This window comes from Podarcis liolepis (genome assembly GCF_965112155.1).
Source record: "Podarcis liolepis genome assembly, chromosome: 5".
In the NCBI taxonomy this organism is placed as follows: domain Eukaryota; kingdom Metazoa; phylum Chordata; class Lepidosauria; order Squamata; family Lacertidae; genus Podarcis; species Podarcis liolepis.
This window is the reverse complement of record NC_139556.1, coordinates 55,193,936-55,221,220: the sequence shown is the minus strand read 5'-3', so window position 1 is coordinate 55,221,220 and position 27,285 is coordinate 55,193,936. Positions and strand designations below refer to the sequence as shown.

Sequence of the window (27,285 nt, the reverse complement as noted above, 5' to 3'; positions counted from 1 at the left end):
GGCAGTCAGGCAAAACTATTAACTTTTGGGGAAAATATAATATATCAGTAATGCATGGTGTGCTTCTAGTTGTCTACTGAAAAATATATATCAAGCAAGGTGAGCAGCTGAAGGCTAATAGGCTACATGAAGGCAAAAAATGTAAAGCAAGCGATTAAGGAACCATGAGACAAATGAAAGTGTAAGGGTGCAATCCTATATGCACTTTCACCTGGGAGCAGTAGCAATTGCCGAGCCAATGGCACTGAGCTGACCTGCCATTGCCTGCATTGCTGCTGCTTTCCAGGAGCTGGTGTGTCTCTCTGTGTGTCTGTGTGCACGCAGATAGGCCAGGGTGAGGTCAGCACAGTGCAAATGGGCAGCTGGTAATTATGGATTGGCTCTGCTGATGCATTTGCACTGTGCCAAGCTCAACATCGCCTTGCCCACCCTCCCATACTTCCTGCTAAGCAGCAGTGATGTGGCCAATGGGTGATCAGATAACTGCATCCGCCACAACCCACTAACTTGGGAGTACTAGTGAATTCAGTGAGGTTTGTTTTGGGGTAGATGTGCATTAGGATTGCAATGTGAGCCACTACCTTTCTTACGGCAACAATATAGGTCCTGAGGGCTTAAGCCTCATCTGCCATGGCATCTACATCCATTGCCAGGCTGGCAGAGAGCTGGATCAATCCCCTATGCTCATTATATGCTAAAAATAATTCAAATGGAAGCACATAGAGGAGAAAACAACACAGTTGCAGATGCGCTGATATCTGGAGCCATTCTGCATTATGGATGGTTTGGGGAGTAATAGCTTTGTCCTCCTGGGTAGAAATATTTGGATAGAAATATATATATTTTAAAAGCATCATACTTGCAATCTACTCAGATGGATCACAGTGGGCATGTTGAGGAAACGATGCCATGGCTTGAGCTGAAAGTGGAGAGTGTCACCTTGTGGTGAGATGCCTGGGTACTACAGATAGATGGAACTCACCCATCTCAACTGGGAGGAGATGTGGGTGAATTGAAGTCCCCCTTGCATGTTACTCTGGATGGGCAGAAAGAAGCTATCTGAACATCTGAAGTTTGATGGCCATCTGTCATGGATGCCTTAGTTGTGATTGCTGGACTAGATGACTCTTGGGGTCTCTTCCAACTCTACAGTTCTGTGAGTCTATGATCCAGCCTCAGTTTATATGCACCCAGGGCAACTGTGTCTGTGTTCTGTCCGCAAGCAAGCAGGCAGAGGGAACTGCCAATTTTACGTCAATGCAATTTGCCAAGCATTTTCAGCTGCCATTGACTGATGGAAAGAAACTAAAAGCATTCAGTATTGCAGAGGCCAGTGCCTGAGAGTGACTTAAGAAACAAGTCTTCAAATTGTTATTTTTCTAATGGAGCTCAACTTAGAAAACTAATTGATCACCAAGCCCACAGTCCCTAGTTTGTTCAGACAGTGTATATACTTTCGTAATGGGGAAAACATCTTTGGAAAATGCAGCGGGTGGGGGGTATTGTGTGAAAACTAGCTTGTGAAATATCCCAAAGGAGTTTTAAGCCCTGTTTTTGGTGATTGTCGACAGGAGTGAAGGAGGATTGATTTTGCCTTCCATCTTTCTCTGCAGGAAATTTATTTAGTGATTACTTGTTTATTTAAAATCATTTGCACCCTATTCATCCTCCCTAAGGAGGTTTGAGTGGTGCACATTGAAAACAGTTCAATAATATCAACAAACAATAACAAAACTCGCAGCAGCCAAAATATCTAGGAAGGTTCAAAGACCTGAATAAAAAGAAAAGTTTTTTTTTCCTGCCCTGAGTAGAAGCAGTGCCCAGAGGAAAGCACTTCCAGAGGTGATGGACTGACAAAGAAAATGTCCTTATGGGTTGTTGCAAATTCCTGAAGCAACAGAAAGATGGACCTCTGTGGACTATCTTGGTTCTTGGGCAGCATTTATATGGAGGAAGTCAGTCCAGGTAAAGTGACTGGAAGCCATTTTAGAGTAAAACTAGCTCTCTGAATTGCACTCAGAAATGAATAGACAGCCTGTGCAGTTGCTCTTGATTGGTCTACCACCAAAGTGATCATATCACTTTCAGTTTCATGACAAAGCTAGAAACCAGATGAAATAGTTGCCCGACCTCTCTGAGTGGCTTCCAGCACATATAAAAATCTAACAAAACATTAAAATTTAAAAAGCTTCCCTATACAGGACTGCCTCCAGATGTCTTCTAAAGTTGGCTCTAATGACTTACTAAAAAAATAAGAAAGACAGCCATGAATCTGAGCCCCCTACTTGCTCTAGGCCTGGTACAATAGTATCTCCTCTAATCCCCTCTGGGTGGCCCTGCCCCTTTTAACACCATGTAAGCTTTGAAACTGAACACTTGGATTTAGTTTCAGTTTGTTAGCCCTCATCCAATCCCTTACTGAAATCAAGCACTAGTCTAGGACATTTACAGCCTCCTTGGTATGGTTAGAAAGGGAGAGAGACTGCAGTACTCCAAAATTCTGGACAACCTCTCCCAGCAGTTTTATACAGATGTTAAAAGCATGGGGAGGGGCAGAATAGAAACCTGAGGAACCTAGAAGCCATGGATATGAACCAAAGTCCCCTAGAACCTTCACCTGGAAATGTCCTCTCATGGAGGACCAGAGCTACCGTGAAGTAGTCCCGCCAAAGTTCAACCCTGAGAGATTATCCAGATGGATATTGTACTCAGTGGTATCAAACACTGCCAAGAGATCTGGCAGAATCAAGAGGGATACACTCCCCCTGTGGAATTCTAAGTGAAGGTCTTCCACCAAGGTGATCATGACAATTTCAGCATCATGAGCAGATTGGAAACCGGACTGAAATGCATCTCGGGCAAGACAGACACAAATGCTCCCAAAATGAATTTTCAAGAGTTGTCAAGCCAATAATGCTTTAATAATGTTGGCTCCACTGAGGGTTTAAAAAAACAAACAACACAAGTCAGAGGAGACAACACAGCTGTCCAAGGTGGAACAAATACAAACAATTTTACCTACAAAGTGTCTTGGAAATATACCACTGTGGGTTGTCCCTGGGGAATTGAGATCTAGTGTGGTGTAGTGGTTAGAGTGTTGTACTGGGACCTGCAAGATCAGGGTTCAAATCCCTATTCAGCCATGAAGTTCACTGGGTAACCTTGGATGAGTCACTACCCCTCAGCCAAACCTACCTGACAGGGTTGTTGTGAAGATCAAATGAGAAGGGGGAGAATCATGTAACTCTCGGGAGATTCTTGGAGAAAAAGTGGGATATGAAAGCAATCAATCAATCAATCAATCAATCAATCAATCAGTAATATTGCCTCGATGGAGACCTTCAAACACCTGAAACAGCTCACCTAATGCCTCTGCACAGATGCAATGGTGTTAAAGAAGAACAATCTATTTGTCAACTTCACCACAATGGAGTACCTGGGCACCAAGAGGAGCTCTAGCTCATGTTCAGTGAGACTTATGGTGAGTTTCCTAACACAGTCATTGTACTCATTGTTATATTTTTGGTGTTTCTTTTGCAATGGTAGGACAAAGAGCACAGGGAAGCAGGGATGGTGAGGATGTAAAAAGATACAGTCACACACAAAGATTTCAGCCCAGCAACATGTAGATTAATGGATGGTTTGGCCTTAGCATGAATGAGCAAAGGGGCAAGATCCAGTTCCGCAATTCAAGCCTGAGGAAGTCAGGATTTCTCTTGCAGACAGTTTCACGCATATTGAGCCGCAGCATAACAAAATGACTGAAGCTGATTTAGGACTAACATTTCACTGAAAAGGCTTGCCAGCTGAACTGTACCAGGTAACTGAGCATATGTAATCTGCAAACAAGCATAACAATCTGGACTTTGCTTTTTGCTGTATAAATATTACTAGATTATCCATGAGAAAGACTTGCCTAGCAAAAATAAACAGAGCTTCAGGTCTAATGGCATTTTAATGACGATAAATAAGAGCACATTTTTGTCTCAGTGGCATGAGAAAACGGAGAGCCTTTCTATCCCTGCTCGGAGATCATTCTTATCCCTCTGTGCCAGTTCTGCTTTGTCACCTCAGCTATTTCGTCCCCCAAGCTTTCATTTTAAGATTATTAGTTTACCTGTCTAAACAGGTAGAGACTGAATGCAGCCTTTAAGTACTGCATGTTCCTTCTGAGTGCCATTTTGAACAACATGGAACCAGAGGGGGGAACACAGAGTACCGTACTGCAAGGAAAATGTCAGGCTGTCAGAATACTGTGTGATGCATGAAGGTCTAAGAGGTGGAAAATTGAGATCATTGTTCAAACAATCTTCAAACAATCTATCTTTAATCTATTGTCTAAGACAGGTGACAAAATGGCTCCTTGATCCAGACACCTTTGATATGTGTTACAGTGGTACCTCGGGTTACAGACACGTCAGGTTACAGACTCCGCTAACCCAGAAATAGTACCTCGGGTTAAGAACTTTGCTTCAGTAAAGATGGTAAACACCATCTTGCTTCTCAAGCAGTAATTTCCAAGGTGCTTGACCTTACAATGCATGCTGGTATTATCTAAGGGCTATTTTCCCTTCTGGGTAGCCTTCCAAGGACCACATGCCAGTAGGGGTGGAGCCAGAGGCAAAAAGGGGTGGAGTAACAAATATATAAGCTTTACCCTTGTACAGTAGGTTAATTACTACACACAATCACACACCCCTCTCCATCTTCCAGCCAGGCAAGTAAGGGGAAACACACTCGCATACGCTCCAAAAATTTCTTCGATAAAAATAGGGATGTCCCAATGAAAAGTGGGTCATTCTGCGATCAAATCAGGAACTGGGGCGGCTTCTTTAAATCCAGGACTTGGAGGGTCTGCTCTCAGGGTGTGACATAGGGCAAGGGAAGGGTGTGGTCTGGGGACAATTCTGAGTACCAGATAGAGAGGCAAGTAGGGCTGCATTTGCTCCCTAGATTCAAGGTTCCTTAAAGGTAAAGGTAAAGGGACCCCTGACCATTAGGTCCAGTCGTGGCCAACTCTGGGGTTGCAGCGCTCATCTCGCTTTACTGGCTGAGGGAGCCAGCATACAGCTTCTGGGTCATGTGGCCAGCATGACTAAGCCGCTTCTGGCGAACCAGAGCAGCGCACGGAAATGCCGTTTACCTTCCCGCCAGAGCGGTACCTATTTATCTACTTGCACTTTGACGTGCTTTCGAACTGCTAGGTCGGCAGGAGCAGGGACCGAGCAACGGGAGCTCACCCCGTTGTGGGGATTCGAACCGCCGACCTTCTGATCGGCAAGTCCTAGGCTCTGTGGTTTAACCCACAGTGCCACCCATGTCCCTTTACCAAGATTCCTTACCTGTGCCCTAATGAGATGAAATGAGAGGCCACAATTTAATTTTGACGAAATCCCTAGCATTCTCTGGAACCAGTATACCTTTTTTATGTGGCTAGGCTCACCAGGATCCAGATTAATAATATTCCCAAATTCTTATTTCAGTTTAATTTAAATATAATAGTTTCCCTGCTCCTCAAGGAGGCGGCCAAAATTGCTTCGGGGTTGAGGTGCAATATGTGGCAGCTGTAAGGGTTCAAAGTCAGTTTCCATGGGATTCGGCCTAGTAGACTGGAGACTCTGCATGGGAGGACCCATTTGCTCCCATTAGGCTTGGTGGGACTTTTCTGAATATGAGTGACCCTTGGTGCTTAGAAAAGAGGCTATTTTAGGCGAGCTGGGCTGGGCAAAGGTCATCAGGCTATTCCTGATTTTCTTGGCCAAGTGCACTGCAATGTGATCAACCAAAACAGATTGAAGGGACTCAGCTAGACTGGTAAAGAAAAAGCATTTTGTGTGTTGCATATGTGATATAACACTGTGACACCATATTCCCTACCAGATTTCCCTACCAGATTTCCCTGTATGAGTTTACAACACGTTTAACTGAATCACTTCTTTGATGCATCTAGATCCAGCCAAGGACTGAGAATAAAATGCCTGTCTCTTTAAATATCCAGTCACAGGTAGGTAGCTGTGTTGGTCTGCTGTAGTCAAAACAAAATATAAAAGATATAAAAGATACACACTGAAGAAGTGTGCATGCACACAGAAGCTCATACCAATAGCAAACTTAGTTGGTCTCTACAGTGCTACTGGAAGGAATTTTTAAATTTTGTTTTAAATATTCAGTTTACCAGGTACAACGGTCCCTCTTTATATCACACAACAACCTACTTGTTTCAAGCATTCACCATGTACAGAGGTTGTCCATGGTTCTTGTCTATCAGGAGTAGAATGGAAATTTCTCCCAGATCTTCCTTTTTTTGCTTCCACCTTCCTGAGCTGTTGAAAGGTACCACTGGCTCAACTCCCAGGTATTCCTACCTGCTGCACATGTCATGCAGTATATGTGGAAGTTTTGCCTTCTAGTACCAGCCTCTAGTACTACTTTTTAAACATTAAAATTGGTGGAACCTTGCTTTCACAATCAATGGGGCTGGATTCTCAGAAATGCAGGAACTTTCACCAGCAGTTTCTCCATCCCTTTTTGTGGAAGACTGGAAGCATTAAAAAATCATTCACAAGAACAGTGTGTACTTCATTCTGCAACACTGATCAGTCAGAATCACTTAGCAGCTTTCAGCCGGCTTTATCGCAACAATAATGTCGCCAACCAGACTTTGATATGACGAGAATAGGAAAGCTGACAGGTTTCCTGATTGATCCCTCCATCCCGGATGCAGATGCCATTCCAGTGACTTATCAGTTAAGCAAATAAATACAGCATTAGTTCAAGTACATTTAGCATTAAAATAAACACACTGTGAAAGGTGACCACCTGGTTGCAGTATTTCATATTCACTGAAATAGATAAACTGTACAATTCACCGGCAAGCCAGCCAAGAGATTGATGGCAAGTTACCGGTACTATATCACCTGAAAATAATAATAATAATAATAATAATAATAATAATAATAATAATAATAATAATAATTTATTATTTGTACCCCGCCCATCTGGCTGGGTTTCCCCAGCCACTCTGGGCGGCTTCCAACAAAGATGAAAAATACACTACAATGTCACATATTTAAAACTTCCCTGAACAGGGCTGCCTTCAGATGTCTTCTGAATGTCAGGTAGTTGTTTATCGCTTTGACATCTGATGGGAGGGCGTTCCATAGGGCGGGCGCCACTACCGAAAAGGCCCTCTGCCTGGTTCCCTGTAACTTGGCCTCTCGCAGTGAGGGAACCACCAGAAGGCCCTCGGAGCTGGACCTCAGTGTCTGGTCAGAACGATGGGGGAGGAGACGCTCCTTCAGATATACTGGACCAAGGCCATTTAGGGCTTTAAAGGTCAGCACCAACACTTTGAATTGTGCTCGGAAACGTACTGGGAGCCAATGTAGGTCTTTCAAGACCGGTGTTTTATGGTCTCGGCGGCCGCTCCCAGTCACCAGTCTAGCTGCCGCATTCTGGATTAGTTGTAGTTTCCGGGTTGCCTTCAAAGGTAGCCCCACGTAGAGCGCATTGCAGTAGTCCAAGCAGGAGATAACTAGAGCATGCACCACTCTGGCGAGACAGTCTGCAGGCAGATAGGGTCTCAGCCTACGTACCAGATGGAGCTGGTAAACAGCTGCCCTGGATACAGATTTGACCTGTGCCTCCATGAACAGCTGTGAGTCCAAAATGACTCCCAGGCTGCGCACCTGGTCCTTCAGGGGCACAGTTACCCTATTCAGGACCAGGGAATCCTCCATACCTGCCCGCCTCCTGTCCCCCCAAAACAGTACTTCTGTCTTGTCAGGATTCAACCTCAATCTGTTAGCCACCATCCATCCTCCAACCGCCTCCAGGCACTCATACAGGACCTTCACCGCCTTCACTGGTTCTGATTTAAAAGAGAGGTAGAGCTGGGTATCATCCGCATACTGATGAACACCCAGCCCAAACCTCCTGATGATCTTTCCCAGTGGCTGCATGTAAATGTTGAAAAGCATGGGGGAGAGGACAGAACCCTGAGGCACCCCACAAGTGAGAGCCCAGGGGTCTGAACACTCATTCCCCACCACCACTTTCTGAACACGGCCCAGGAGGAAGGAGCGGAACCACTGTATGACAGTTCCCCCAGCTCCCAGCCCCTCAAGACAGTCCAGAAGGATGTTATGGTCGATGGTATCAAACGCCGCTGAGAGATCCAGCAGAACTAGGAAACAGCTCTCACCTTTGTTCCTAGCCCGCCAGCGATCATCAACCAGTGCGACCAAGGCAGTTTCAGTCCCATGATGAGGCCTGAATCCTGACTGGAAGGGATCCAAATGGTCCGCTTCTTCCAGGTGTGCCTTGAGTTGTTCTTCTACCACTTGCTCAATCACCTTGCCCAAGAATGGAAGATTTGAGACTGGGCGATAAGTGGCCATCGTGGCCGCATCTAAAGATGGTTGTTTAAGAAGCGGTTTAATAACCGCCTCTTTCAGCGGGTCTGGGAAGGCTCCCTCATGGAGGGAAGCATTCACCACCCCACGAAGCCCATCACCCAGTCCTTCCCGGCTAGCTTTTATAAGCCAGGATGGGCAAGGATCCAGGAGACAGGTGGTTGGCTTCACTCGTCCAAGCAGCCTGTCCACATCCTCGGAGGTAACAGATTGGAATTGATCCCACACAACTTGACTAGACAGGACTCTAGCACTCTCCCGCCCTGGCCCTGCTCCCATGGTGGAGTCTACTTCTTCCCGAATCTGAGCGATTTTATCTGCAAAAAACTTTGCAAAATCATTGCAGGAGATCATGTGGCCCGTACTGGGCCTCGATGTCGCAGGTGGTTCCGCTAAATTGTGAACCGCCTGAAAAAGTCTCCTGCTGCTGTTTTCTGCAGTCTTCTTCGCTACTATCGCCACTTGGTAGGCTCGACGTTGAGCTCTAACCTGTGTCCGGTCAGATTCGGAATGAGTTATCTGCCACCGGCGCTCTAGCCGTCTCAACGATTGTTTCATTGCCCTCAGATCCATGGAAAACCACGGGGCTGTCCGGGCTCCATACAATTGGAGAAGGCGCTTCGGAGCCAAACAGTCGATAGCCCTGGTTAACTCCACATTCTAGCGGGCCACCAGGGAATCGGCTGAAAGGCCATCAACATGGGATAAAGCATCCCCTACCACTCTCTGGAAACCATTTGGATCCATTAAGTGGCGGGGGCGGACCATCCGAATTGGTCCCATCAAGTGTACACGCCATGCCATTTATTTTTTTTAACCTCCATTTGTTTTCAGTATTGCAAACTCACTCTGCTTGCGTCTATAGATTTGCAAAGGCAGCTTTTTAGCTCCTGGGTACCCCTGAGGTTGGCTTTGTTGATTGACGTACAATGAGCAGGCTAGAGAGCCAATTCTTCAACGGTAAGCATTCTGCCAAACAACGGAGCATCGAACGTGCTCCTGTGCCTCCAGACACCTCTCAGATATAGCAGAGTTATGAGCAACAGAACACCTTCTCACTTAAGCAATCTGTGCTACCGTTTCTGACGCCCTTGTGAGAGGGGGGTGGGAAAGGGAATGCCGCAAGCAAGAGCAAGCTCTAGCCTCCCTGCGGCTTCTTTCTGCGCATACGTGTGCTTGTATGTGTGTGGGTGTTCACGCATCTGTGAGAGGCAAGAGAGGGGCACCTGCCGACTCACCCTGAGAGAGACGGAGAACTTGGAAGAGGATTTCACAACATAATTCATCAGAGATACGATCTGTGTTTGTGCATTTTAAGGGCCTTTATTAATTCCCCATGTCTTATCTTGCTTGCGTCTCGCAGGAAATGATCCTTATATGGCACAGATGTTGACTTCCTTTGTCAGGAGAGGCTGGTGCTTTGCAAATTAGCTACTGAGTTAGCCTGAACTGGATAAATCATGCAGCAATATGTATCCTTTAAAAACCAAAAGCAAGCTCAGGAAGCTGTGAGTTTGAGCAGAGTAGCGATGGAAAAAATCTGACAATTTGGTTCCTTTCAGTTTCTCATTTTTCCAATCTTACTTTAAACTTCTCCACATTAGGTTACTTTTTTAAAAACAACAACAACAACAAAAACCCTCTTCTTGGAAGGACCCATTATTACCAACAAGGGAAGATTGACTGTTAAAACTAACGGACTTAGCTGAGATAGCAAAATTGGCTAGCTTAATTAGAGAAAAGTCATTGTTAACATCTCATAGACTTTTTGTGTGAAAAAGAAAAAATGAAATTTGGATTTGGGGTTGAAGATGTTTATAGAAAGTGGCAATGTTTGGTTTTATATTAGACTGGATGAAGTGAATATTGTTTATATATAGTGAACAAATGAAGAACCAGAAGTTCTTTAAAAATAAAACTGAATAAAAGAATCCTCTTGAAAAAAACCGTTGGCATCTTAGTGTCATCTTTTCTTACTGTGTATATTTTTGTATGCAATTTTGCCTGATACACAGTTTTGCAAAACAGTTTCTTCTAGTGTAGGGGTGAGAACCTCTGGCTCGCAGGAGGCCATTTCCCACAAGTTTCGGTGGTATGCAAAGATATTTCCTCAAACCAAGCCCATCTACGCTATACCTGAAGGTTGGACTGAATTTCCCATACATGAGCTGATGGACAGTGTATTCAATCCTGCTTGGCTGCTACCTTCCCCCATCCCTACACCGACACAGGCCAACTTTGACAGGTAGGACAACCCACCTGCCAATCACATGATACCATTATATCAGATGATTGACAGGTGGGTGGTCTTGCCCACCTGCCAGAGTTGGCCCATGGCATGGTAGGAGATCTGGCCATGCAGGCCGAAAAGTTTCCTCACTGCTGCTCTAGTATAATGAATTTTTGTATGAAATGTTCACTAATACATTAATTTCTATGCACACTTCACCCTTTCATGTATGCATTTTTGTACAAATTTCTTGGCAGAAGGAAGGACTGCATAGCAAAATTAAGAGAAGTGTGAATTTTAAAGAATGGCTGGTTTTAATTTGTGTATTGATTTGAAAGGAGCAAATTATGAAGGTTTACTTTTAATTTGTGAATTGAATCAAATTTCTCCCCATCCCTAAATCAGAGGAGATCTCTTTGACGGTTTTTATCATCTTTCTCAGCTTATTTTTCCTTTTATGAATAGAAAAGTGCCAAGGGGGGGGGGGGGAGAAAGGCATGTTTTGAGCAGAAACATGATAAGAGACAGCCCCTTTCCTCCACCATTTCCCACTTAAACTCACAGCTCTCTGAGGCTGTTTTTGGTACTAAAAAAATAAGAGGGGTAGTTTGGGTCCTGTTTGCTGAGGCTATTCCTACCTAGAATTAGACTTTATATGGTTGTATGCTATACTACCTTTCTTCCTGGATACTATTGAAAACTAGCTATTTAATGATACAGTATATGACTATTGCAAACATTGACATGATTTTTGATGCTCATATAGAATTTGAAATCAGGGTCTGGTTCTCTGTCAAAGTAATTAAATAACCTGTTTTCAATGACATATTAATGCTCCATTAAAGGCTATTGCATATGTCTGAATTATTTTTATTGCTGATACTGTACAGAATTTGATATCTAGGTTCTCTGTCACTGTTTGATTTGCTGTGCACTTTAGTGACGCATGTAAAGAAAAAGGACTGAAATACCTCTGTGGATCAGATCTGACCACTGCACACACCAAATTTCAGTCAATAGCACCACACGGGGAAGAATCTGTATAAAGGCTAAACACGCAGCATACATTGACTATTGATATGCCACTCTGAGAATAGCATAGGGATGTGCTATTTGAGAGGGGGGGTGGTGAAACTCTAGCCTAAGCCCCCTTGAGATTCTGGAACAAGCTTTATTGTCCTTTGAATCTTGCGCTTCTCTCTAGAGTGAAGCCACAATGGCATAATTCCACAGCATGTGGGAAACATTAGCCTGTGAAGTCTCACATTGTCAGCATAAAGGGTACAGAGCCATCTTTCACCCTCATCCCATGAGATGTGCTGGGATCTTGTACTTCTGCTGTCATAAGAACTAAGACAACTAGAATCCAGAATCCTGTTCTCACAGTGGCCACAAGGAGGACCTGAGGACAACAGCTTTCTCTTCACTTTTTATTTCTAGCAACTGGGTATTCAGAGACATAACCACCTCTTACTGTGGAGGCAGAAAAGGGCCATCATGGTTAGTATTATGAGGGAGGGTGGGAAAAAATCATCTCCCCATCTGCTTTCTCCACACCATGTATAATTCTATACACCTCTATCATGCCTGATCCGCAGGGCATTTCTTAAGCACCGTCACCAGGCATTTCACATATCTTTACTTCCGAAATACAGTTGGTGGAGAGGCCAAGAAGAGCGGGTTTGGGGGGTCAAATTTAATTATGGTGACATTTATAGAGGAAACTTATTCAGTGGCCTGGAGAAAAGGAAATGCAGAAACATGGGCTGTGACTGCTTCCAAAAGCAGGTAATAAGATATAATAATAACATTACTGATAAGTGTATTTCAGCCCCAAGGCACTGTCTGGATTATGCCACATACTTATTGGAATTCTGGCAGCCATTAAATGCAGCGGGTTCTGATACAGGGTGCCAGAAGTGTTTAAAAGAAGAGTTGAAGCAGCCCTTAATGACACTTGAAGATAGGAAATTAGGAGAATAATATATATTCAGGACGGGGCTGCTCTGCTTAAGAAAGAACACGATACTGGTGCCTTTTTAAGCTCTACTGATAGAAGAGGTCTGGCAGGTGAGCAAACGTCTGCTGCAGCAATGAAAAAAATAACACCTGGAGAATAAAGCTCCCAGTGGCTACTAGCTATGATAGTGATGTTCTGCCACAATTGTCAGAGGCAGTATGCTACCTTGAGGACTTCCCATAGGCATCTGGTTGGCCACTGTGAGAAAAGAATGATGGACTAGATGGGTCTTTGATCTGGTCCAGCAGGGCTCTTATGATCTGATGCCTGCCAAAATTTTGCCTCCTTTGCTCATAAAACTGAATCCAAGGCTTGCTTGCTTATGACACCATTACTCAACATGATGCCTCCTGGTGATTCCTGTTGCAGCTCCTACAATCCTATATCATTGGTTAGGCTTGCTGGGGCTGATGAGTGTTGGGCATCCTAACAACGTCTAGAGGGAACTAGGTTGGAGAAAGTGGACTGGTATGTTTCACTATGTTCCTACGAGCTTACTCCTGTGTGAGTGTGCACAACACGGCAGGCTTTATCTGTTTGGTAACTCTATTCAAAGGCCACCCCTCTTGCACTTTACACCCTCTTAAGTGAGCTCATGACCTTATAGAACAGGCTTCCTCAACCTTGGTCCTCCAGATGTTTTTGGCCTACAACTCCCATGATCCCTAGCTAGCAGTGGCGTAGCGTGGGTTGTCAGCACCCGGGGCAAGGCAAGTAATTTGCGCCCCTAACCCGTGGATTTGCGCCCCCTAACCCGTGGATTTGCGCCCCCTAACCCTAACCCCCAGATGTTGCACCCGGTGCGGCCGGCCCCCCCTGCACCCCCACGCTACGCCACTGCTAGCTAGCAGGACCAGTGGTCAGGGATGCTGGGAATTGTAGTCTCAAAACATCTGGAGGGCCGAGGTTGAGGAAGCCTGTTATAGAAGGACAAAGAGATGGCCTGATGGCACTTCCAAATTTGGCCTCTGCTGCACAGAAAAAGAAATAGAAGCACTAATGGGGTCAAAACATAAGGAGCAAGTCAATATATGCTTAGCAGTGCAGGATAAATGGAAGAGATATAATTAATTACGAGTCATTCTGACCAGCAACAAACAGGCAACTCTTGTAAACAGCTGCTAGAGAAGAGCAGAATGGCATTATCAGCAGGAAACGCACGAGAGAAGTGATTGTGGAAAACTCTAAAATAAATAAATAAATGGATTATTGAACCATTTAAACATATTATTAAAGGAAATGTTTGGTTCAAAAAAGAAAGAAAAAGTGTTTTCTTACTGATCACTAATCTCTGGACACTGCTGTTCCTCCTCAAATGTCTAAAAACCTATTAGCTGCTCCTTCACTGAGAAGACAAGCTGGATCTGGCCTCCATGAGTAAAGAGTGAGGCTCCCTCACGACTCACTGCCATCTTTCTTAATTGAAGTGAAGTGAATTGAAGGAGGAATGATTTAAACTTGAATTTAGTCTTGAAAGGAGGAAGGAGAAGTGCTTTGGAGAGCAGAAACGATGGCTGGCAGCACTCCAATTCCTCAAAACAACACAACACACACAAGAAGAGTATTAAAAAGGGGAAAATAGAAATAAGTATCTATTTTAAAACTATAGACACTCAGGGGAGATAATTATTTATCTATTTACCTAGCTATCTATTTAAAAACTATAGATGCTCCTGATGTTGGAAAACTAAAAGTTGAAAGGTAATGGCTGGGTGCACAAATGTTGTCCCCCTCCCCAAGATGGATCATGGTGTAACATGCTTGGGAAACTGAGGCTACAGTACATATGGCACGTTTGCCTCATGGTGATTGTTAACCACCCTGTTCAGTTTTAATTTTCTGAGCTGATGAGGAAGCAGAATTTCTAGCACAGTAAGACTACTATAAATCCAAAAGTAGCTATCAAGGAGTTAATGAAGACATTAAGTTGAAATGGTTCCACAGAGAAAACAGCATCCCATGAGCTCTACAGCTTGTGATATAGTTTGCCCATTGTTTTTAAGGGAATAGCTGAGTGATATGGATGATGTGGACTATTATGGGTGCTTTGTAGTTACTTTAGCTCAGGCTTCCTCAACCTTGGCCCTCTAGATGTTTTGAGACTACAGTTCCCATCATCCCTGACCACTGGTCCTGCTAGCTAGGGATCATGGGAGTTGTAGGCCAAAAACATCTGGAGGGCTGAGGTTGAGGAAGCCTGGTTTAGCTGACATCTCTTTGGGATCACTCAAGGAGACATCTTTTCCTTATTTGCTAATTATGAATATTTAGGAAGTTGTTTTAGAACAGGTCGGGCTATTTGTTCATCTATCCCCATATTGTCTACTCTGACTAGCAGTGGTGCCTAATTATTTCAGCTGGAGATGCCTAGAATTGAATTTGAGATCAGGTACACTTAACCATGCTTCCTTCCATGGGCATAGCCAAGGGGGGGGGCAGCTGCCCTCCAAGTCAATAAAAAGCAATACAAATCTGAGGTTCTGCCCCTCAAAAAACCTCTCCTCCCCAAAAAAGCCTGCCCCACCAACAAAAATCCTGGCTACACCCATGGTTCCTCCCCATAGAGAAATATGTTTAGGGTCTGAACCTGGTATAGCCTGTTTTGCCATTGAAACATCAACTCTTCTGCACAACAATTATGTTATCCAACTGTGCCCTACACTATAGGCCTGTCTCCATGTTAGATGTTTGACGTCCTTTGTACAGTTGTGCACTTTCCCCTGTCAAGACCTGTGCTTAGAATCCACGTGAACTGTGTGCCAGATATCAGTCTTACGTTTCCAGTACATTTCTGACATATAGATCAATAGTCTATTCATAATTTGCAGCTTTCCCTTGGTGTTCTGCTGACGTCATGAAATGAAATTGACTTTTCTTTTTCCGATAAATAATTTAGGCAGGAGCAAGTGGCTCATTTTTTTTTGGATGTGTGACATACAACCTCAAGTTTTACCTTTTCAACAAAAAAAATGTGGTTTATTTGAAGATGTAAGAGTCTATAAATTCTGTAAAGCTTATGATAGTTTATCACAGTGCTGGGCTGCTGTAGATCACTGTACAGAAGGTGTTCACATCAAGGATAAAAAAAGGTAAAGTTTATGTGGAGAGCTGATTAGACATAGCTTAGACGTGCTCTTCTTATTCAGCTCTGTTTGCTTTGGAACATTATGTACTAATAACAGAGCTTACCAGTTTAAATCTCCACTAATGAACCCCATTCTAGATTTCACAGATTATTGGGTACGTGGGCTACAGTCCATAAATATTCCTTTAAAAACAACACCTCAGTTCAGGTACGGCTGAGGAAGGAAACTCTGTCACATGTATTCCTAACTGACTGGGGATGGGTTCTGCATGTGTGACTCCACAACCCAATCTATGAGTTGGAATACAGGAACACCGGAAGCTGCTTTCTGCTGAGGGCTTGCCCATGCTTCAACTTGCCCCACCACTTTCTCCTGCGAAAACCCACTGTTTAGAATAGAATCATAGAATCATAGAGTTGGAAGAGACCACAAGGGCCATCGAATCCAACCCCCTGCCAAGCAGGAAACACCATCAGAGCACTCCTGACATATGGTTGTCAAGCCTCTGCTTAAAGACCTCCAAAGAAGGAGACTCCACCACACTCCTTGGCAGCAAATTCCACTGTCGAACAGCTCTTACTGTCAGGAAGTTCTTCCTAATGTTTAGGTGGAATCTTCTTTCTTGTAGTTTGGATCCATTGCTCAGTGTCCGCTTCTCCGGAGCAGCAGAAAACAACCTTTCTCCCTCCTCTATATGACATCCTTTTATATATTTGAACATGGCTATCATATCACCCCTTAACCTCCTCTTCTCCAGGCTAAACATGCCCAGCTCCCTTAGCCGTTCCCCATAAGGCATCGTTTCCAGGCCTTTGACCATTTTGGTTGCCCTCCTCTGGACACGTTCCAGTTTGTCAGTGTCCTTCTTGAACTGTGGTGCCCAGAACTGGACACAGTACTCCAGGTGAGGTCTGACCAGAGCAGAATACAGTGGCACTATTACTTCCCTTGATCTAGATGCTATACTCCTATTGATGCAGCCCAGAATTGCATTGGCTTTTTTAGCTGCCGCGTCACACTGTTGGCTCATGTCAAGTTTGTGGTCAACCAAGACTCCTAGATCCTTTTCACATGTACTGCTCTCAAGCCAGGTGTCACCCATCTTGTATTTGTGCCTCTCATTTTTTTTGCCCAAGTGCAATACTTTACATTTCTCCTTGTTAAAATTCATCTTGTTTGTTTTTGCCCAGTTCTCTAATCTGTCAAGGTCGTTTTGAAGTGTGATCCTGTCCTCTGGGGTGTTAGCCACCCTTCCCAGTTTGGTGTCATCTGCAAATTTGATCAGGATGCCCTTGAGTCCATCATCCAAGTCATTGATAAAGATGTTGAATAAGACCGGGCCCAAGACAGAACCCTGTGGCACCCCACTAGTCACTCTTCTCCAGGATGAAGAGGAACCATTGATGAGCACCCTTTGGGTTCAGTCAGTCAGCCAGTTACAAATCCACTGAGTGGTAGCATAGTCAAGACCGCATTTTACCAGCTTCTTTACAAGAATATCATGGGGCACCTTGTCAAATGCCTTGCTGAAATCAAGGTAGGCTACATCCACTGCGTTCCCTTCATCTACCAGGCTTGTAATTCTGTCAAAAAACGAGATCAGGTTAGTCTGACATGACTTATTTTTCAGAAATCCATGCTGACTATTGGTGATCACAGCATTCCTTTCTAGGTGCTCACAGACTGTTTGCTTAATGATCTGCTCCAGAATCTTCCCTGGTATTGATGTCAGACTGACTGGGCGATAATTATTTGGGTCCTCTCTTTTCCCCTTTTTGAAAATAGGGACAACATTTGCCCTCCTCCAGTCTGCCGGGACTTCGCCTGTTCTCCAGGAATTCTCAAAGATGACTGCCAGTGGTTCTGAGATCACATCTGCCAGTTTACTGCTAAAGCGGAACAAATCTCCCTCTGGTTTCCTGTAGATTGACTTTTGTTCTAATTCAGTGAGTTTTCCTGGTGGTACAAGCGAAAAACCTCTTGGCATGGGACAAGTGGAAGTGTGGATGAACCCTGAATCAGACGACTGGTCCATGTAGCTCAGTTCTCTGTACACTGACTGGCAGTGACTCTCTAGAGTGTCAGGCACTGAGTGACTTAGGGCCAGTTACTACTTCTCAGCCAGACCTATCTCACAAGGTGAGAATAAAATGGGTCATAGAGGTTTTTCTGCCTCGGACGCCATCTTACAGTAATCCATCAAGATGACCAACACCAAGTGGAAGAGGAAGGGGGCATGTTACATGTTCTCATGACCCTTTTGCAGACATGATGTCGTCCCTCTTGCCACCAACATGCACTTCTATAAGAAGGGTGACATTGTTGACATAAAAGTCATGGGCACAATTCAGAAAGGCATGCCCTACAAATGTTACCATGGCAAGACAGGAAGGGTATACAACATCACCCAGCATGCTGTGGGGATTATTGTGAACAAGAAGGTTAAGGGCAAGATTCTGGCCAAGAGAACCAGTGTGCGAATTGAGCATATTAAGCACTCAAAGAGCAGAGACAGCTTCTTGCGGTGTGTGAAAGAAAATGAAAGAAAGAAAAATGAAGGAAAGGAAAAGGGAATTTGGTTTGAATGAAAATGCTAGCCTGCTCCTCCAAGAGAAGCTCACTTTGTGAGAAACAACGGCAAGGAGCCAGAACTGCTGGAACCAATTCCATATGAATTTATGGCATAATTTATATGAACAAAATAAAATACCATGTTGAGGACCTAAAAAAAAAAAGGGGGAGGTACATAGAGAACCATGTGCTCTACCTTGAGCTCCTTGGAGGAAAAGGAGGGATACACACTAAATACAATCAATCAATCAATCAATCAATCAATCAATCTCTCTTAGCCCTACCTAGAGATTGAACCTGGAACCTTCCATATGCAAAGCAGATGTTCTACTGCTGACTTATGGGCCTTCCTTGACTGAGCTACGGTCTTTCCCTTCCATTGGCTTGCAAACATGTAGCTTTGTCAACCGAACCTGTATTATGCAGAATAGTATAAGGAGCAGCTGGATGGATATGGTCTCCCATACTTCCATAAGTAGATTGGGGCTTCCATACCTCCATCTGCTTCCCAAGCAGTATTACACTTACACACAGCTGCATCAGGGCACACCCGTTTCAGAAAACATAATGACATCTCCACGACAATATGCATTATTCTTCCATGTCAAAAGGGGATGTGCGCTGCACAGGGTCGTGGCAATGGCACCACCAAGTCTCTCAGCAATAATATGAGCCTGTCCTGTCAAGCTCTCTGCAAGGCTGAGTGATTTCCAAGTCTCCCCTTCTGCTCCATCGTATCTCTCTCTCTACACAATACAATTTTGTTGTGACCTGAGGGCTTATTTGCTGTTCAATGAGCAGTACCACATCACACAACCACCCGCTGCTACATATCCAGCCTCTTATCCAGCTCCTTCCCCAGAAGAAAAATTCTGCATGGTGCCACCCTTGCGGTCAAAATAATAGCTGGAACTTTTATGTGCCCAAACCAAAGCTTGTGAAACACAGTAGCCGCTGACATATAATCTTTCTCTGGAAGACCTTGGCCTTAAGCTACAATTTGAGTGTGTGTGCCTGTAGGGAAAACAAGTATCTGGCAAACAGGGAAAAAGCAAAGGAGACAAAGGAAGGCCAATAACAGTTATACAAACTGATGTAAAATACAAAAGTCGCAGTGATATCAAAATAATATCCCAATAAAATAACAACGCATGCATTTTTCATTGGTTATCTGGAGGTTGATGGGCTGTCGTTCTTTATGTTAATTATGTAGCTTACAATAATTATTTTTACTGCTTCCATTTATTATGTATATTGCAGAATATTTTATATTACATGATTTTTTGAAATCCATTTTTGGTGTTGGGTGTAATAATAATAATAATAATAATAATAATAATAATAATAATAATAATATATTTATACCCCACCCATCTGGCTGAGTTTCTCCAGTCACTCTGGGCAGCTCCCAATTGAGTGTTAAAAACAATACAGCATTAAATATTAAAAACCTCCCTAAACAGGGTTGCCTTCAGATGTCTTTTAAAAATAGGATAGCTGCTTATTTCCTCGACATCTGATGGGAGGGCATTCCACAAGGCGGGCGCCACTACCAAGAAGGCCCTCTGCCTGGTTCCCTGTAACCTTACTTCTCGCAGTGAGGGAACTGCCAGAAAGCCCTCAGTGCTGGATCTCAGTGTCCGGGCTGAACGATGGGGGTGGAGACAGGACCAAGGCCATTTAGGGCTTTAAAGGTCAGCACCAACACTTTGAATTGTGCTCAGAAACGTACTGGGAGCCAATGCAGATCTCTCAGGACCGGTGTTATGTGGTCTCTGCGGCTGCTCCCAGTCACCAGTATAGCTGCTGCATTCTGGATTCGTTGTAGTTTCCGGGTCACCTTCAAAGGTAGCCCTTTGCATTGCTTGGATTAGTGCATTGCAGTAGTCCAAGCAAGAGATAATTAGAGCATGCACCACTCGGGCAAGACAGTATGTGGGCAGATAGGGTCTCAGCCTGCATACCAGATGGAGCTGGTAGACAGCTGCCCTGGACACAGAATTGACCTGTGCCTCCATGGACAGCTGTGAGTCCAAAATGACTCCCAGGCTGCGCACCTGGTCCTTCAGGGGCACAGTTACCCCATTCAGGACCAGGGAGTCCCCCACCCCCACCCACCCCCCTGTCCCCCCAAAACTAAAGTTCTGTCTTGTCAGGATTCAACCTCAATCTGTTAGCTGCCATCCATCCTCCAACCGCTTCCAGGCACTCACACAGGACATTCACCGCCTTCACTGGTTCTGATTTAAAAGAGAGGTAGAGCTGGGTGTAGAATTCTATACATACAGACAATGATGTAAAACACAACAATTCATCAATATTACAAATAGCAGATACATGAGATTGCTGTGATAATTACGCTGCTAAAAGATACCGGTAATTGCAGTACAGAAAAATTATAAACTCACAGTATGAATTGTAGCAGGGCTAATGAATGCGATATTTCTTGTGCAATATTTTGAAGGCAACAGGTTGTTGAGTTCACTTACCTAGGACTAGAAGGAACTTTGTGAGTCCCTGAAGAAATTTTGCAGGAACATGACAATCCAAAATGAACCCATTATCAGGATACGTACCTTACTATCCTAGTCCTACATGCCAGGTAGTCCCAGGGTGGCCAGCTATGAATTGCCAAAGAAGATTTGTGTTACCACCAAAAAGGACACTCAAAGAGGGTAGCAATTTGCATAAAATCTGCCTAAAATTCATATTTATAGACAGAAATTCAGAAATGAAAACTATGATTTAAACAGAAATTCAATATGTCACCATTGTGGGAAATGACCTTTGTGCCTGTTCTGTCAGCTGACCAGGTGCTGCTAATTGTTGATGGCCAACGCCCTGCTTCTTCTTCTTATGATAACCAGATTTAACCAGATTTGGATGGGACAGCCTTCTAATAGAAGACACCTTCAAACTGACAACTGTCCTCTGATGGCCTTTCAAAATAAAGGTGTATCCTCTGCAAAGTCGAACACAAGGCCACTCTAGGTAATCTGTCTATGAGACTCTAATAATGAAGAAGGGGTAAGAAAATGTACTAAATGCAGGAACAAAAAATGATGAAATCTTCAGACTTCCAGAGTAGACAATTTACTATCCAATGTCTCTTCAGTACTATGACACTTTTGTAAGCATTCCTCAAAGAGAAACCAAAACTCTCCCCCACAACTTAAGAAAAAATCTGCATGGGCCTACCAACCAGATGGTCAAAAGAGTGGTCTGAATATGTATTTTCATTTATTTTTGAGATGCTATGGAAGAAAACATCTCTGTGATAGAACTGAATCAGAATTTTCCCAGTAGAAAAGTTATATTAATAAGAGCAACAAATTGTATTTTGTGCACATTTGCTGTGGTTTCCCCCCCCACTCCTATGTTGTCACTATTTCATTTGACCTGTCTTGTATCCCCAGCTTGGACACCTACTGCTGCTGCAATAGCTGTATTAAATGCAGTTGAACGAGTGTCTCAGATACCTATTGGGCAGCTTATTTTTTTCGTTACTGTCCAGCAGAGTTATTGGTAGTTACACACATTGATAGGTGGTCTGCACTGAAAACCTCATCAACTGGTTAGTTGTTAACCAGTTTCCTTTGACGATTTCCCAAAGTCTGTGCAATAAACAACAAACTATTTTTGTGGTTTGTAATCTTTGTACTAAAGTGATAGCATGAATGTTTTCCATCCACGTTATGCGTCAGTATTAGAGAAGCCTCCTGGGCCTTTTGCTACAAATGTAAATATAATCCTAGCATTGAAATTGCATTATATTGTATGCTGCAAGCAACAAAGTGGAACAATAAGACTGTGATAGACATGGACCGTCAGTCCCTGTTATTATGGCTGCAGGTCTCTTTTCCCTTAGTAGATTCTCAAGTGTTTTGTCCACTTTGGTTTCAAATTACTCAAGAAATTGTATTTTAACCAATTCTGTGGGAAGGAGATTCTGCAGTTCAACAGGCCTCCGCCATTAGGAAATGTTCCCAGTCACCCATTATTTGCAACTTCTTTCATTTTTTTGTGGTTTTAAATTGGAAGGTTTTAAAATGAAAATAATCTTTCCTCTCAGTTTTGTTCTGTGTGTTTAATGACATTGAAGTGGCAAGCTGTCATGATTTGTTCTTTCTCAATGATGTCTACAAATTGTGTGGGTTAATTCCATTTTAGTGAGGATATCAGCTGAAAGTAATCACTGGACAGTCTCAGTGGTCTAACCAGCTATGGAGAGGACAAGGGGAAGTGATACTAAAACCACACAATTAGTAAGAGGTTAATATAAATGTGTATGGGGTGTTAGGGAAGGGGTAGCAACTCTGGTGCGGGACACGTCATGCTCCTTCTGGGGTAGTTTGTCCACCTTTGGACCCCAACCTGGACTACGGCTTCCATCATGCCCATGCTGGCTGGGGCTGATGGGATGAGAATTGTAGTCCAAAACAACTGGAGTACACTAGGTTGGAGAAGACTTCCAAAGAAGATTAGAACTGGCTCTCTTCACACCTGCTCTTGCATTCATGCTAGAGATAACCACTCCAGAAAGATTAGGGGGTAAATGTGGGCATTGGTCCATTACAAAAATATAGAAGTCAATTCCTTGCTGACCTCCAAATCCCTTTTAAGAAGAGATTACCTTCTAGAGGTGAAGCTGCCCCTGTTCCCAGGATCTAGTATGGATTTGGATCTTCCACCAGATTGGAAGAGGTCCATGCAATTCTTTTCCAGTCTAGTGGGGATGAGATCTTGTCCAGTAAGCTACAGGTATAGTGGCGAGTAGGTTTTGGGTTGTCAGTATCAGTTTCCCATCTGTAAGTGGGGAATAATAACTACCTACCACAAGGGATAATTGTTGGGATGAATGAGCTAATGATTGCAGAGCATTGGACACTAAAAATGGCACATAAATGATTAATGCTAAATAATTCTTGTTGATTGCTAGCAATTGGATTCTGGTCCAATTACTGCATTTTGGCATGCCTAAATTTTACATTTGTGTCTTCCCTTGATTAAAAGACTGAGAAATCTCTATTAGACTTAATGCTGTATTTTTATAAGATAAAAGGGATGTGCTAGTACCTAGCATCCAACCTTCCTCCTAGATTTACATCTTCTCATCTAATCATTGCCTGTCATTGTGCCAAATAGTATTAGTAGCTGTTGTCAGACAAGTCTAGCTTAGTAAATGGCAGTGCCTATTCAAGAGTCCTGCATATGGTAATATACATTTAATACCAGTCTTTCCCCAAAAGCAAAACTTTCAGTTTCCCATTTCTCACTCAGGCAAATACTAGACTCTGATGAGTTCTGACACATTGCTATGCTAAAGATGACAAGGGATAAATTTCCCTCAAATAGCTTCAGTTTTTACACATAATTTGTCATAGTGTATGGGAGCAGGCTAGCCCCAAAATGTACAGAGCTATACTTAGGTTAGATTATTGCATAAATTTCCTATTCTTATGACAAGGAGCCAAACTGAAGTGAAAAAATATATTAGTAAGATCCCAGTGGAAAACATTTAAGTGGTTAGACAAAATAGCTGCAGTGAAAAGGACACTTTTACGTAAACCCTCTAGTTTGGAAGAAATTAAAAGCAATGATCACAAGATATACCTATAGGGTTGAGTCCCTTGGAGATGGCCCACTTAGATCATGTTCCAAGTGAGACTGCCTTTGTGGAAGCAATGTTCAGCTCATGGAAAGGGAAAACTACTGGATCTAATCCACAGTGACTTTGCTTTCAGGATATGTAAAACCTCAAACCTAATTGCAAGTAGATGCTTCTGATAAAACATCCACTATGAGGTGGTAACTGATGAAAGCATGGGTCATGGTGACTTCTAGGGCTGTGCACTGGCTCTGGACAAATCCTAGATCTGGAACTGAATTGGGCAAATACAGGTCAATATGGGATTTTTCCCAGAGCAGGTCACACAGGGGCAAAAGAAGGGGGGTACGGGGGGTTTGCAGTCTACCCTGGCTGTCACCCTGATGAGAGGTGACAAAATGGCGGGTGGCACTTGTCATTGCAGGGCCTGCAGCGTGCATGAGGCATGCGTCTTGGTGCCCGCAGGCTCCATGCTGTCCGCCCGCTGTCTCCCCCCCAGCTGTAGGGTGCCTGAGGCCCCACTGCGTGCCCCATCCCTGTGGGCGCCCATAGGGACGAGCCGTGCCGTGGCACCCATAGGGATGGCAGGGGGCAGCCCTCTGGGCGGTTTGCCCCACTCCTGGGCACGCCACCCCAGGTGCCCGAGAGGCTTCCTCCACTGCTCAGGTCACAGCAGCCCCAGGGCTGCTCCACCCAGAGTAATCTGGGACTGCTAAAGGACTCAGATTGATTCTGAAATTGGTATGGATCATCCCAGGTAGACTCAAGCCCAATTTAGGGTGCTTAATCTGGCAAAGCCCTAATAAGTTTACCACATCAAAAATGAATATGGAAATCTGGCTTTCTTTTAGGAAACAGATGTCATAGAACCATAGAAATGGAAGGGATCGAGATGGTCATCTAGTCCAACCGCCTGCAATGCAAGAATCTTTCACCAAACATGGGGCTTGAATCCACAACCCTGGAATTGTCTCATGTTCTACCAGCTGAGCTATCCCAGGAATCTTGCAATCTACTTGTGATCTGAGAGATGTGTGAAAATATAACTCTGTAGCATTGGACTAGATTTGCCATAAAAAATGAATTGGTAGCAAAAGCAGGTTGAATTCTGTGGCTCCATCCATTCAGAATATTCCAAAGAAATGAAGCAGCTTTATCAAAATACACATTGTCCCTGTCCAGTCTTTTGCACATCAGTCCAGTATTTTTTTTAAGTTTCATGCTGCAGTCCTGTACATTTATCTGGGACTAAAACCCATTGAACTTAATGCTGAGTTGACATGTATAGGATCGCACCATTAATGTGTTTATGCTTATGGATATGGGACTTAACCTTTTCACTCCCAACCATACCCTGCAATTATCATTTTGTATCATAAATTTAGTACGTTTAGAGGAGTGTGGCAAAGAAACTGATTTGCTATCCACAATGAAAGCTTGCATAAGGTTCTTGGCTTTTGGCTGTTATTATTATAAAGGACAGATTGTAGGGGCACAAGGAATATTGCATGGAGGCTGGCAGATATGAGGACGCTTGTGGAATTAGTGGAGGGAGATTGGGTCTTAGAGAAACCTGAAGATGGTAATGTTCACATTTACAAACATTTTGTAGCTGTGGCATTTACAATTCTGAACATCTAATCTATCATGTTCCCCCCATTTTTCGCTTTATGGCCTCATAAAATAAATGAACAGATACTTAATAATAATAATAATAATAATGGAAGTGAATGGATATGCCCACATAGCTCTTCATGAAGCTAATCAAAGTTAATTAGTTATGTGCTCTTAAATGTGACTTAGCCTGCAAGTTCCCCATATGTGTAGATAATAAGTTCTTCTGGGACCTGCTATGTCTGGGATAATAGGAGCCTTAAGATCTGATTGGTGGTTCTACGTTCAGTTGTGATTCTAATCCTAATAAATGCAACATGACAGCACTATGTTGACTTGTTGTAATGGCAAAACTACAGGGAATTTTCATTCTTAGCCTGGAGAGAAAAACCTCTTTCTCAGAGCCAGCAAGGTAGAAGATAAAAAATGTCTTCAAATGTAATTCCACATCTGTCTATGTTTAAAACAATGAACTCTGTGAAGGGGATAAAAAGCTTTCAGATTTGTATGAGTTGATGGATTTCAGGTAAAATAGCATATCTTAAGAGCCGTTCAAAAGACAGATGTGAGCCATATTGGGGATTGTCCAAGAATATTAGACCCAAGTAGCTGGCATTGCTTTGCAAATGACAGGAATATGGTTGAATTTGATATAATAACCTTCATACTGAATTATTCTGATAACTATTAAGTGATCTATTTATCATTGTTATGTAGCTATATTATTAAAAAGCCTATTGACAGCTGTGAAAATTACATTAATGTGTTACTGGATAGAAGTATCTATTATCAAATGATTAATTAATGTTTCAAATACAGCTGATATGGGTAAGTGAACAGCTAAAATTTGATGAAGAGGAATTGTTTTATTATTTATTTTGAATTAGTTGTAAAACGGGGTTCCTTTTGTACTGGAGCTCTTGCTGTTAGTGCTGGTATATATTTGGAAAAACCATTGATCTATTGGATTATGATAATAGCCCATTAACACAGATGCTTTTATCCTCATGGGGGTGGGGTGGAATGGGACTGTGCCTGCTCCTCTTTTCAGATACTGCACAGAACATGGAGCTGGTAGGGAACTTGACATAAAGGGCAGGGCCAGCAGGCATGATTTTGCCTCATGCATATAATCTATGCCTGAAGGAAAATGTCTGTAAAGGCCCCAGCTCAATATATTTTTCTGCCTGAGGTAGAAGATAATATGGTGTCTCTCCCAGTTCCATATACAAAGCTAACCCCTCTGGCAGTTCAAGCTCACTTCAACACTGTAAATGGGGTCGTGTCCTCAGCTACACCTGAGGTCAGTAGGCTGTGTGTGGTGCCCACAGCTCTGTCTGGGAAGACTTCCTCAGGGTTCCCCATCCATCAGCATCAGCTGCCCAAGGCAAGTGCCTTGCTTTGCCTGATAATAGGGCCAGCCCTGGCTAGATGAGGGTCAGGAGACTTCCCAATGTATTTTGCATCAGCTCTTTACTAATACTTGAGGGAATGTAAATTATATCAGTACTGTATAAACTCATGATTGCTGTGAAGCTGACAGAATGTAGCTGAAATTTTACAATGTATTCATCTCAATTGAAGAAGAAAAAAACACCATGCCTGCACTAGTGCGAAGGGTGAAACAGATCTTCTGGACTGCAGCTGAGGGACCCCCTCCCCCTCCTGACTGTGACAAAGGTGACCTGTGTGCTTGCTTGCTTGATTAACAGCTGTTGGGAACTTCAAGGTCCCTGCTCTCC

At 43.5% G+C, this 27,285-nt stretch overlaps 1 pseudogene across 1 annotated transcript; it reads left to right on the top strand.

The window, feature by feature from the left end:
- Positions 1–17,954: 17,954 nt before the first annotated feature.
- Positions 17,955–18,470, top strand: LOC310707688 (large ribosomal subunit protein eL21-like; annotated as a pseudogene). Its single transcript has one exon. The product of its transcript is annotated as a large ribosomal subunit protein eL21-like (transcript).
- Positions 18,471–27,285: the final 8,815 nt, after the last annotated feature.